The sequence below is a fragment of the Hevea brasiliensis genome, chromosome 8 (genome assembly GCF_030052815.1).
Source record: "Hevea brasiliensis isolate MT/VB/25A 57/8 chromosome 8, ASM3005281v1, whole genome shotgun sequence".
Lineage (NCBI taxonomy): Eukaryota > Viridiplantae > Streptophyta > Magnoliopsida > Malpighiales > Euphorbiaceae > Hevea > Hevea brasiliensis.
In genome coordinates, this window is record NC_079500.1 from 92555812 (window position 1) to 92568647 (window position 12836).

Consider the following 12836-nt stretch of genomic DNA (forward strand, 5'->3'; position numbering starts at 1 on the left):
AAAGGGTTGAGAAACGGCACAGTTTTTGTCTACATATAGCAGTATATTACGTTTTTGCCATTAGGCTACGCAGTAAGCATATTTTAATTGAGGATATTAATATTTAATATCCATAGAATTAAAATTCAGGGATTCTGAAATTCAAGGAAAAAAAGAGTCAGGGATTCTGAAATCCATAGAAAAAACAAATTAATCACTTGTTAGAATTACACCCATTGATTTATATTTTTTTTTTATTGAAAAAGGAAAAGTATTTAAGGCTTTGTATATGAAAAATATTTTTTATTATTTTTTTAAAATATATTTTTTATAAAAATATTTTTTATTATTTAATTAAAATATTAAATTAATGATATATATTTATTTCTTATATATATAAATATGTTTACATTTTAATAATATTATCAAAATTAAAAAAGTAGAAAATAATTTTTATTTTTAAATAAAAGTTATTTTTTTAAAAAAATACTTAATTTTCCTTTATTCAGAAAAATATTAACAAACTAATTTATCCGATATTCTAAATATAAGAAATTATGAAAAATATTTTTCGTAAAACAACTAGAAGTGGGTTAAGCATTATTTCATTTATTGAAATAAAAAAAATATATTTATTAAATATTGAGCTAATTTAATATAAAATTAATGCTATAATTAGATTAAATATTTATATTAAATTTTATAAATTAATTAAGTAAATATAATAAAAAAAATTATAAATTTAGATATAAATATTTAATTTAATAATTAAAATTATGATATGAAGTCGAACATATAATAGCTGCAATTATTAAATTATAAATGATATCAACTCTTTATAAAAATATGGTGATTATTAACTTTTAATCTACAGTAATTAAAAAGGGTCAGCTTTTGCTAAAAGAAATTTCTAATTATAGTGATTATTGCTTTTAATCTAAATGCACAGTAATTAAAGATGATCAATTTTTGCTAAAAGAAATTTTTATTTCTTCTTTCAATTTTATTAGAAAATCAGTAAAGCCTAAATAATAAAATGTAAATTTATAATTAATAATATATATATTCACATTTTAATAAGATTATTAAAATTAAAAAAAATGATTTTTTTTTACAAGAAAATATTTTTTATTTATTTTTTAAGCACCTAAATGCTGAAAAAATGAAAAAAAAAAAAAAAAAACTGTGAAAGCCTAAATAATAAAATGCAAATTGAAAGGATTAAACTTGAATTAAATAGGTGATAAGAAACTTGAAGCCACTAAGCTGTGATGAGCCAATTTTGTTAATCATTTTTTTATACCCCCCTAAATTTTAAACCTTTATAAAATTTTCAATTTTAGTTAAATATTTTAATTTTATTAATTTAATCCTTAAATTTTTTCATTAGTTTCAATTTGGCAGTAAACTTAATTGAATAATACAATTAATAAAAATAATTTAAATATTTTTTTCTACATTATCAATATTAATTAATCCTTATTCTAAAAAAAATAATCCTTAAAATCTTTTTAATCAATTTAGCAATTTTTATTAAATCATATAAAATCTTTTATATATATATGTGGAAATATTAAAAATAATAAAATTAAAGAATTGTTAAAATGATAATAAATGGAAAACTTTAAATTATTTTTGTTAATTGATAAATTTAATTATTTTAATTAAATTTATTATAAAAATTGAAAATAATATAAAAAATTTATAATTAAATTGATAAAATTAAAAAGTGACGCGAAAAGTAAAAAGCTACGAAGATTTGTATTCTTTTGATATTTTGCCATTATAATAAATATTTTGAAATTGTCTTAAATTGCTAAAATTAAATTGATTAAATTAAAATTTAATTAGTTTTTTATCAATTATATTCATAAATATTATGATGTATATAAGAATTTTCTCAAATGAGTTAGGCTGTGTTTGGATAAAAATGAAAGAGGAATAAATAAAAATAAGTAAGGATAAATAATTTATGTAACTCTATTTAGAATGGGTAAATTAATGGAATATAAAGATGAACAAATATAAGTTTTATATTTATTTATCTCTTAAATCTCAATTTTTCTTATATTCCTTAAATTTATTTTGTCCTCTCAAATATAAATAATACATATTATCTTTTTACTCTTTCTAAATATAATTTTTTTATTATAATTTTTTTTTACTCTTCTACCTTTAGCAAATGAAAAAAATAAGCAACAGAAATCTTGAATAGGAATCACAACTAGTCGGACTATTGTGGGTACTTGATCAGATCAAATCTTAATAAAATAAATTTAAATAATATATAATTGAGTTTAAGATGGTTCAAATTTGAAATTTAATACTCGTAATTAGTTCAAATCACATTTTGGTTTTATATGTTGAGCATCCATTACTTGATATTATTTGCATAAATATTTAATTAAATATAATATATATTTTTTTTTTATAATAATTTTTATATATTTAATTTTATACAAAATAAAATTAAATATTTTATGACATTATTAAATTTTTAAAATGTAAATTATTAATAAAATTTTTTATATAAATTATTAATTAACATATATAAAATTAAATAGATTCAAACATTTTTTGAATAATAATAATAATTAAATTTGGGATGAATTCGAATAATTAAAAATAAATTTTAATTAAATTTAAAATAAATTTAAACTTTTAGAATATTAATCAATTTAGAATTTAGGTAGGATAATTTTTTCAATTTCCTTGGCCATTATCATCTCTTATCTTAAACCACCCGACAACCTACTCCGAAGAGCATCGGTCCTACGCCTTAAGCGTCTCAGGACGCTCAAATGACCTTTCTTGGTGCTGCCAGTTCCATTAACTACTGACTCTTTGTGTCCGAGTTCTTACAGTCCTTGGATCCAATACTACTTAAGTTAAACCTGATTAATTTGGTTTTTTTAAAAAAAAAAAAAGAAAAATAAATAAATAAATGTTATAAGAAGCTCTGATTGCCATTCTCACTCCAGACCATTGAATTTAAAGAAGATAATAATAATAATAATAATAATAATAATAATAATAATAATAATAATAATAAAATTAGAAAATGCTACGCTAAATTAGTCAATGCTACAAGGCCTCGCAAACAAAAGAAACCTTGGCAACCCGCTGGGTGTCAGACCCAATTGACGACCTTCCCAGTACCTCCGTTGACAACTAGAGTTTCATCGACGACCACCGTCGAAAACATGGGTGGCGGGGCCTGTCGCCCCTGCCTTTCCCCTGCGTCACTCAGCTCCATTATTGTTGGAATCTTTGCCAATCCAGTCTTGTTCTTGTTTAACAGGAATAATTTTTTATAGGATGAATAATTATCTTGGTAATTGATTGAAAATAGTTGAGGAGAAAAATTAAAAATAGAGCATTCCGAGAATTGAACTCAGAACCTGTTGCACCCTAAGTGCGAATCATACCACCAGACCAAATACCCTTTGAAGCTCTTTTGTATTATAAATTATTTATATTTAATTATAATTTAAAGCATGAATTATGAAAAACATTCATAAAGTAAAATTTTATAACAATAATGCTCCCTTTATTTTACGTTAGCATTTTCTAACATTTTAGGGAAAAAAAAATTAACAAAAAATATTTTTTTAATTAAAATAAAAATTAAGTTATTTTTAAAGAAAATAATTTTATTTTTTTAAAAAGATAATTATTTTCTAAATTTTAATAATTTTTTAAAATATGAAAATTTATAGATTCATAATACAAACGCATATCTTTAGTTTAACATTAAAATAAATAATAATTTTCTATAAAATAATCGGAAGCCAATAATTATAAAATATTTTAATATATTATTTAGATCTGTCACTAATAATTGAAGCTTTTTAAGTGATTTTGAGTTTCACAACATGATTAAATTCATATTTTATTTCTAAAAATCTTCTTTCAAATAAATATAGGTGGAACCTAATTTAGAGTTTAGTGGCTTTCACTATTAAAATTTTAATATAAAATAAGTATATAATAAATATTGGGTTTATTTGGGTTTATAATATATTTTAGAAAATGAAGAAAAAAAAAAAAAACTTGTCTAAGCTAATTGTGTGAACATGCAGAAAATCATAGCATTTGATAGAATTAATTAAAGAGGTTCACATTGGCAATGCCTTTGAACAAGTAGCATGAGTCTATACCTTTCCAGAATTTTACTTTGGCTTATTTTTATTTTCTTTTTCTAGAAAATAAAAGCAAACAAAAACTTTTCAGTTTCACAAAACTCATATTTTGTTGAACTCCTTTAATGGTGGACTCCATCATCTAGCTTAGTCATTCCACACAGAAAACACTCTGTATTAATCCTATTCAATATCTAACATGATTAGTCTAATTGATAAGAATGAGAGATTCGATTTCGCTGTGAGTACTTTAAAATTATTTATCTTAAATGCAACATGCCATTACAAAAGCGTATCTTTAAAATTGTCCAAAAAGATGAAATATTTTTCCAAAATCTTGAATTATTTTTGTTAATTATATATTATAAAAAATAAAATATAGAAATATATAAAAAGATTTTTTTTTTTTGCCAAAACTCAGTTCACTGTAAACTCAAAATACAATATATATAATGAGATTCACCTATTAAATATATGAATATCACATGTTTGTGTATTGGGTGAATGATGGACCAGGTCTAAGCTAATGCATTCATTAATTAATTATGTTTAATTGCTTCACATTTTCTATTTAATTTATTATTAATAAAATTATATATTTTGATTATTCTATTTCATGTAGATTTTTTATATACTTGTATTTCTTTTATTTTTTAAAAATAAAAATTAATAAAAATAATTATTAATTTAATACAGTCGATACGTATACATCATCTCCCTATTAAATGTTAAGACTTTTAAAAACCCAACATTTCTTTTCCACAAAGTTTTTAAAGACTTCTACAAAATTTCAAGTTAGCAGACAAAAGTAATTTGTACACAAATTCAGCCCCAAACCAAGGATAGAATTTTTGTCGTCCAACTTCTAGAATTGGACACCATTCAATTTATCTTACCATTCACTCCAACAATATTTGAGATCAAATTCCTCTTCATTTTCTTCTCCTCACTATAATAATTAACTTTCTCATATATTTATATATATTTTTTTTCATTTTAATGTCTATATCATTTGATGTTTAAAATTAAGCATGTAGAGAAAATGAGTCGGACTAACTCCACTTTAAAAGTTAGCTTAAAAAAGAAGATTTGCTCAATTTTTATATATAGCACAAATACCTTATCCGAAATTAAGGTAGAACGTCACACACTCCTCACACCTAAACACGAACATATGAGCAAGCACAACTATGGGCGGCCCAATATTAAAATAGGGCAAGTTCTAATACCATATTGAGAAAATGAACTGCATCTGACTCCATCCCAAAAGTTAGTTCAGGGAATGAAATTTATTCCAATATTATATATAATATAAACACATTATCTCAAATCAATGTGGAACAATATAAGACAACAAGTTATTAAGATATAATCACTAATTTAAGTAAAAAAAAAAATAAAAATAAAATTAATGATGGTATTTTCAACCATTTGTGAATTTGATTAATTAGGGTGACTCATATTATTTTGGGTTGTATATGATTATTTTAGATTTTGGATTGCATATTAATTAATTTAAATTAGTTATATTGATATGTAAAAAAGATTTTGATTCACATTCAAATCAATTGCAGGTTACATATCATTTTAGATTAATTTTCAAATCAATCCAAATATGTTAATTTTGAATTGGGCAATCGATTTATCCTTCAATTTTATACAAATTAAACAGATTATAAATTATTTTGAATTAAATAAAATCAAATCGAATTGATAAGTGGAATTGAATTTTACTCTTTATATTTGACTTTTTTGGTAAATATTTTATATTTGACTTTTATAATTAAAAGCCAAGTATATGATGTTAAGACGCAACAGTTAAATTATTATTTTTTTATATTGTAGAAGTAATATCTTAGAGTTGAATATTTGAAAAATTATCCAGTAATCCAAATATATTGGAATATTAATATTTAAAATCTAAAATAGTCCCAATATTACAAATAATCAAATTATTATTTGTTCATACTCACATTTTAACAAGTGAAAAATAAACTATAGACCTTGTTCGGTAATATTCAATAATATTAATTGTTTTATTAGTTATTAATTATTTTAATAGCGCCCTATCAACTATTTTAATAACACTTAACTATCAGATATATTAACTATTAGTGGTTAATTATTAACTGTTAAAGTAAAAATATTCAGTAAAAATAATTATGAGATTAGCTGTTACATATAAAAATAGTGATATAATATTGGTAACCACTCAACCTTTAAATACTAATATAGACAATATGCCACCTATAAAAAAGAAAGATAGTGTTTTGGCCAAAACACTAAATGTTGTCAAATATGGCCATAATACTTGGCATTTTTCAATTTGATATACAATGTTATTTTTCTCATAATAATTTTCTTCTTGTTGGAACTTGACATTTCCTTCAACCATGAAAATAAAGGCTTCAAATTAATTCAAGTTTCTTTTGTCATAACTAAAGATAGTGTAATTACTCTGCCTTGGTGTAGTAGTTAAGGGTATATTATTCATTTTGCAGGTGTCAAATACGAGTTTTCACTCTCCCAATCCCCTTATAAAAAAAGAGACGCATATTATCTACTTAATTATTTAGTCTTATACTTAAAAAATGAATTTAATAAGTGGCAAATTCTGATGCAATTCTTTAACTCAATATAAAATTACTTGACTCAAAATGATTAATAATTCATTTTTATGTAGTAATTCAAAGTAATATTATTTAAAGTAATATTTAACCTGAAATGATTCGATTCAAATTCATTTGATTTAGTTCATTTGCCACTTCTAATTATTAAAAAATTAGGCCTCATTTTAGAATATTTATTATGTTGTAAATAATTCTTTTAAAACTTTTCTTAAAGTTTTGAAATATAAGAAAAAAAGTATTAAATGGGTTAAATGATATTAGAGTTGTCTTCAGAACAGTGAAATTTTAAACTTAAATTTTAGTCAGAATTAATTATAAAAATAAATAAATAAAATATCATATTAATATTATATTAGAAGAAGATATATTTATATTAACGTTTGAACAAGTAAAATCTTATGAACCTTCTGTCATTAGTGACTTGTTAAAGCCACTCATTAGCAATATTAATTAATGGAAATGAAAGAAAAGTCTAACATGCAGTATAAAAGTCTAAGTACGTAACCAGCCACGTAATCTATTGCTTCAAAGTGGATGACCCATATGATTCCCATGCAACATGAAGAATTTAATATTAAAAATAAATTTTAATTAAATTTAAAATAAATTTTAATTAAATTTAAAATAAATTTAAACTTTTAAAATATTAATCGATTTAGAGTTTTAGATAGGATAATTTTTTCAATTTCCTTGCCCATTATCATCTCTTATCTTAAACAACCCGACAACCTACTCCGAAGAGCATGGGTCCTACGCCTCAAGCGTCTCAGGATGCTCAAATGACCTTTCTTGGTGCTGCCAGTTCCACTAACTACTGGCTCTTCGTGTCCGAGTTCTTACAGTCCTTGGATCCAATACTACTTAAGTTAAACCTGATTAATTTGGTTTAAAAAAAAATTAAACCCGATTAATTTAAAAAATTATTTTTAACCAATGCTTTAAAAACACTCATTAAAAATTTTTTATTACAAATAGAAAGAAAAAAAAAATAAATGTTATAAGAAGCTCTGATTGCCGTTCACACTCCAGACCATTGAATTTAAAGATAATAATAATAATAATAATAATAATAATAATAATAAAATTAGAAAATGCTACACTAAATTAGTCAATGCTACAAGGCCTCGCAAACAAAAGAAACCTTGGCAGCCCGCTGGGTATCAGACCCTATTGACGACCTTCCCAGTACTTCTGTTGACAACTAGAGTTTCATCGACGACCACCGTCGAAAACATGGGAGGCGGGGCCTGTCGCCTCTGCCTTTCCCTTGCGTCACTCAGCTCCATTATTGTTGGAATCTTTGCCAATCCAATCAAGTCCTTACGCTGTTTTCTTGGAGGATGAATTTGATGAAATCTTGTTCTTGTTTAACAGGAATAATTTTTTATAGGATGAATAATTATATTGGTAATTGATTGGAAATAATTAAGGAGAGAAATTAAAAATAGAGCATTCCGAGAATTGAACTCAGATCCTCTAGCACCCTAAGCGAGAATCCTACCACCAGACCAAATAACCTTTGAAGCTCTTTTGTATTATAAATCATTTATATTTAATTATAATTTAAAGCATGAATTATGAAATACATTCATCAAGTAAAATTTTATAACAATACTGCTCCCTTTATTTTACGTTAGCATTTTCTAACATTTTAGGGAAAAAAAATTAACAAAAAATATTTTTTTAATTAAAACAAAAATTAAGATATTTTTAAAGAAAATAATTTTATCTTTTTTAAAAAGATAATTATTTTCTAAATTTTAATAATTTTTTAAAATATGAAAATTTATAGATCCATAATACAAACACGTATAATTAGTTTAACATTAAAATAAATAATGATTTTCTATAAAATAAACGGAGGCCAATAATTATAAAATATTTTAATATATTATTTAGATTTGTCACTAATAATTGAAGTTTTTTGAGTGATTTTGAGTTTCACAACATGATTAAATTCATATTTTATTTCTAAAAATCTTCTTTCAAATAAATATAGGTGGAACCTAATTTAGAGTTTAGTGGCTTTCACTATTAAAATTTTAATATAAAATAAGTATATAACAAATATTGTGTTTATTTGGGTTTATGATATATTTTAGAAAATGAAGGAAAAAAAAAAAAAAACTTGTCTAAGCTAATTGTGTGAACATGCAGAAAATCATAGCATTTGATAGAATTAATTAAAGAGGTTCACATTGGCAATGCCTTTGAACAAGTAGCATGAGTCTATACCTTTCCAGAATTTTACTTTGGCTTATTTTTATTTTCTTTTTCTAGAAAATAAAAGCAAACAAAAACTTTTCAGTTTCACAAAACTCATATTTTGTTGAGCTCCTTTAATGGTGGACTCCATCATCTAGCTTAGTCATTCCACACAGAAAACACTCTGTATTAATCCTATTCAATATCTAACATGATTAGTCCAATTGATAAGAATGAGAGTTTCCTTTTTTTTATTGATTAAGGATTCGATTTCGCTGTAGAGTACTTTAAAATTATTTATCTTAAATGCAACATGCCATTATAAGAGTGCATCTTTAAATTTGTCCAAAAAGATGAAATATTTTTCCAAAATCTTGAATTAATTTTGTTAATTATATATTATAAAAAGTAAAATATAGAAATATATAAAAAGAAAAAAAAATTTTTTTGCCAAAACTGTAAACCCAAAATATAAGATATATAATAAGATTCACCTATTAAATATATGAATATCACATATTTGTGTATTGGGTGAATGATGGACTAGGTCTAAGCTAATGCATTAATTAATTAATTATATTTAATTGCTTCACATTTTCTATTTAATTTATTATTCATAAAATTATATATTTTGATTATTCTATTTCATGTAGATTTTTTATATACTTGTATTTTTTTATTTTTTAAAAATAAAAATTAATAAAAATAATTATTTAATACAGTCGATATCGTATGCATCATCTCCCTATTAAATGTTAAGACTTTTAAAAACCCAACATTTCTTTTCCACAAAGTTTTTAAAGACTTCTACAAAATTTCAAGTTAGCAGACAAAAGTAATTTGTACACAAATTCAGCCCCAAACCAAGGATAGAATTTGTGTCATCCAACTTCTAGAATTGGACACCATTGAATTTATCTTACCATTCACTCCAACAATATTTGAGATCAAATTCCTCTTCATTTTCTTCTCCTCACTATAATAATTAACTTTCTCATATATTTGTGATTTTTTTTTTCATTTTAATGTCTATGTCATTTGATGTTTAAAACTAAGCATGTAGAGAAAACGAGTCGGGACCAACTCCATTTTAAAAGTTAGCTTAAAAAAGAAGATTTGCTCAATTTTTATATGTAGCACAAATACCTTATCCGAAATTAAGGTAGAACGCTACACGCCCCTCACACCTAAACATGAACATACGAGCAAATACATCTATAGGTGGCCCAATATTAAAATAGGGCAAGTTCTAATACCATATTGAGAAAATGAACTGTATCTAACTCCATCCCAAAAGTTACTTCAGGAAATGAGATTTATTCGAATATTATATATAGTATAAACACATTATCTCAAATCAATATGGAACAATATGAGATAACAAGTTATTGATATATAATCAATAATTTAAGTAAAAATTAAAAAAATAAATAAATAAAATTAATGATGGTATTTTCAACCATTTGTGAATTTGATTAATTAGGGTGACTCATATTATTTTGGGTTGTATATGATTATTTTAGATTTTGGATTGCATATTAATTAATTTAAATTAGTTACATTGCTATGTAAAAAATATTTTGATTCACATTCAAATCAATTGCAGGTTACATATCATTTTAGATTAATTTTCAAATCAATCCAAATATGTTAATTTTGAATTGGGAAATCGATTTATCCTTCAATTTTATACAAATTAAACAGATTATAAATTATTTTAAATTAAATAAAATCAAATGGAATTGATAAGTGGAATTGAATTTTACTTTTTATATTTGACTTTTTTGGTAAATATTTTATATTTGACTTTTATAATTAAAAGCCAAGTATATGATATTAAGACGCAACAGTTAAATTAATTTTTTTTTATATTGTAGAAGTTATATCTTAGAGTTGAATATTTGAAAAATTATCTAGTAATCCAAATTTATTGGAATATTAATATTTAAAATCTAAAATATTCCCAATATTACAAATAATCAAATTATTATTTGTTCATACTCACATTTTAGCAAGTGAAAAATAAAATATATACCTTGTTCGGCAATATTCAATAATATTAACTGTTTTAGTAGTTATTAATTATTTTAATAGCGCCCTATCAACTATTTTAATAATACTTAACTGTTAGATATATTAACTATTAGTGGTTAACTATTTATATAACTGTTAAAATAAAAATATTCAGTAAAAATAATTGTTAGATTAGCTATTAAATATAAAAATAGTGATATAATATTGGTAACCACTCAACCTTTAAACATTAATATAGACAATACGCCACTTATAAGAAAGAAAGATAGTGTTTTGACCAAAACACTAAATATTGTCAAATATGGCCATAATACTTGGCATTTTTCAATTTGATATACAATGTTATTTTTCTCATAATAATTTTCTTCTTGTTGGAACTTGACATTTCCTTCAACCATGAAAATAAAGGCTTCAAATTAATTCAAGTTTCTTTTGTCATAACTAAAGATAGTGTAATTACTCTGCCTTGTTATAGTAGTTAAAAGTATATCATTCATTTTGCAGGTGTCAAATACGAATTTTCACTCTCCCAATCCCCTTATAAAAAAAGAGACGTATATTATCTACTTAATTATTTAGTCTTATACTTAAAAATGAATTTAATAAGTGGCAAATTCTGATGCAATTCTTTAACTCAATATAAAATTACTCCACTCAAAATGATTAATAATTCATTTTTACGTAGTAATTCAAAGTAACATTTAACCTGAAATGATTTGATTCAAATTCATTTGATTTAGTTCATTTGCCACTTCTAATTATTAAAAAATTAGGCCTCATTTTAGAATATTTATTATGTCGTAAATAATTCTTTTAAAACTTTTCTTAAAGTTTTGAAATATAAGAAAGAAAGTATTAAACCAGTTAAATGATATTAGAGTTGTCTTCAGAGCAGTGAAATTTTGAACTTGAATTTCAGTTAGAATTAATTATAAAAATAAATAAATAAAATATCATATTGATATTATATTAGAAGAAGATATATTTATATTAACGTTTGCACATGAAAAATCTTATGAACCTTATGTCATTAGTGACTTGTTAAAGCCACTCACTAGCAATATTAATTAATGGAAATGAAAGAAAAGTCTAACATGCAGTATAAAAGTCTAAGTACGTAACCAGCCACGTAATCTATTGCTTCAAAGTGGATGACCCATATGATTCCCATGCAACATGAAGAATCCCATCAACCTTCTCATCCTTCAAAATAGACAAGCATTAATAGACAAATGATGTAACCTAACAAACTTGCAATAGGCCAACCCATTTAAATTAAGGATAAAAAAAAATTAAAATTAAGACTCTGCTTATTTTCTGAAAAATATTTTCCTTTATTTTTATTATTTGGAAACAAAAATAAAAATATTATAAAAAATTATTTTTTCAATCATGAAAAAATACTTTTTCAAATTTAGAAAAATGACTTTTTATTCGAAAATCGTGAAATTAATACTTATTTAATTATCATTGATTTTCTTTTTCTTTGGGACCACTTAGACTTGTAGATATGTTTAACTTTTTCCTTTTTATTTAATTTTTTTATGATCAATTTAATTATTTTTTAATTAATTTTTAATATCATATTAAATAAATAATAATAATAATAATAATAATAATAATAATAATAATAATAATAATATATTTTTTCAAAAAATATTTTTCATGTTATTTTTCTATGAAACAAACCGAGCCCCAAAACTCAGGGCATTATGTGATTTGTCAAAGCAATGACCTTGTGCTCTTCTAGAAGGCAAAAGGAGTATCATCCTCCCTACTTCCTCTTTTTAATTTTCCAATGTGTTGTCCCTTTCTCCTTTAGAAGCCACCCTCCATAACCAAATCC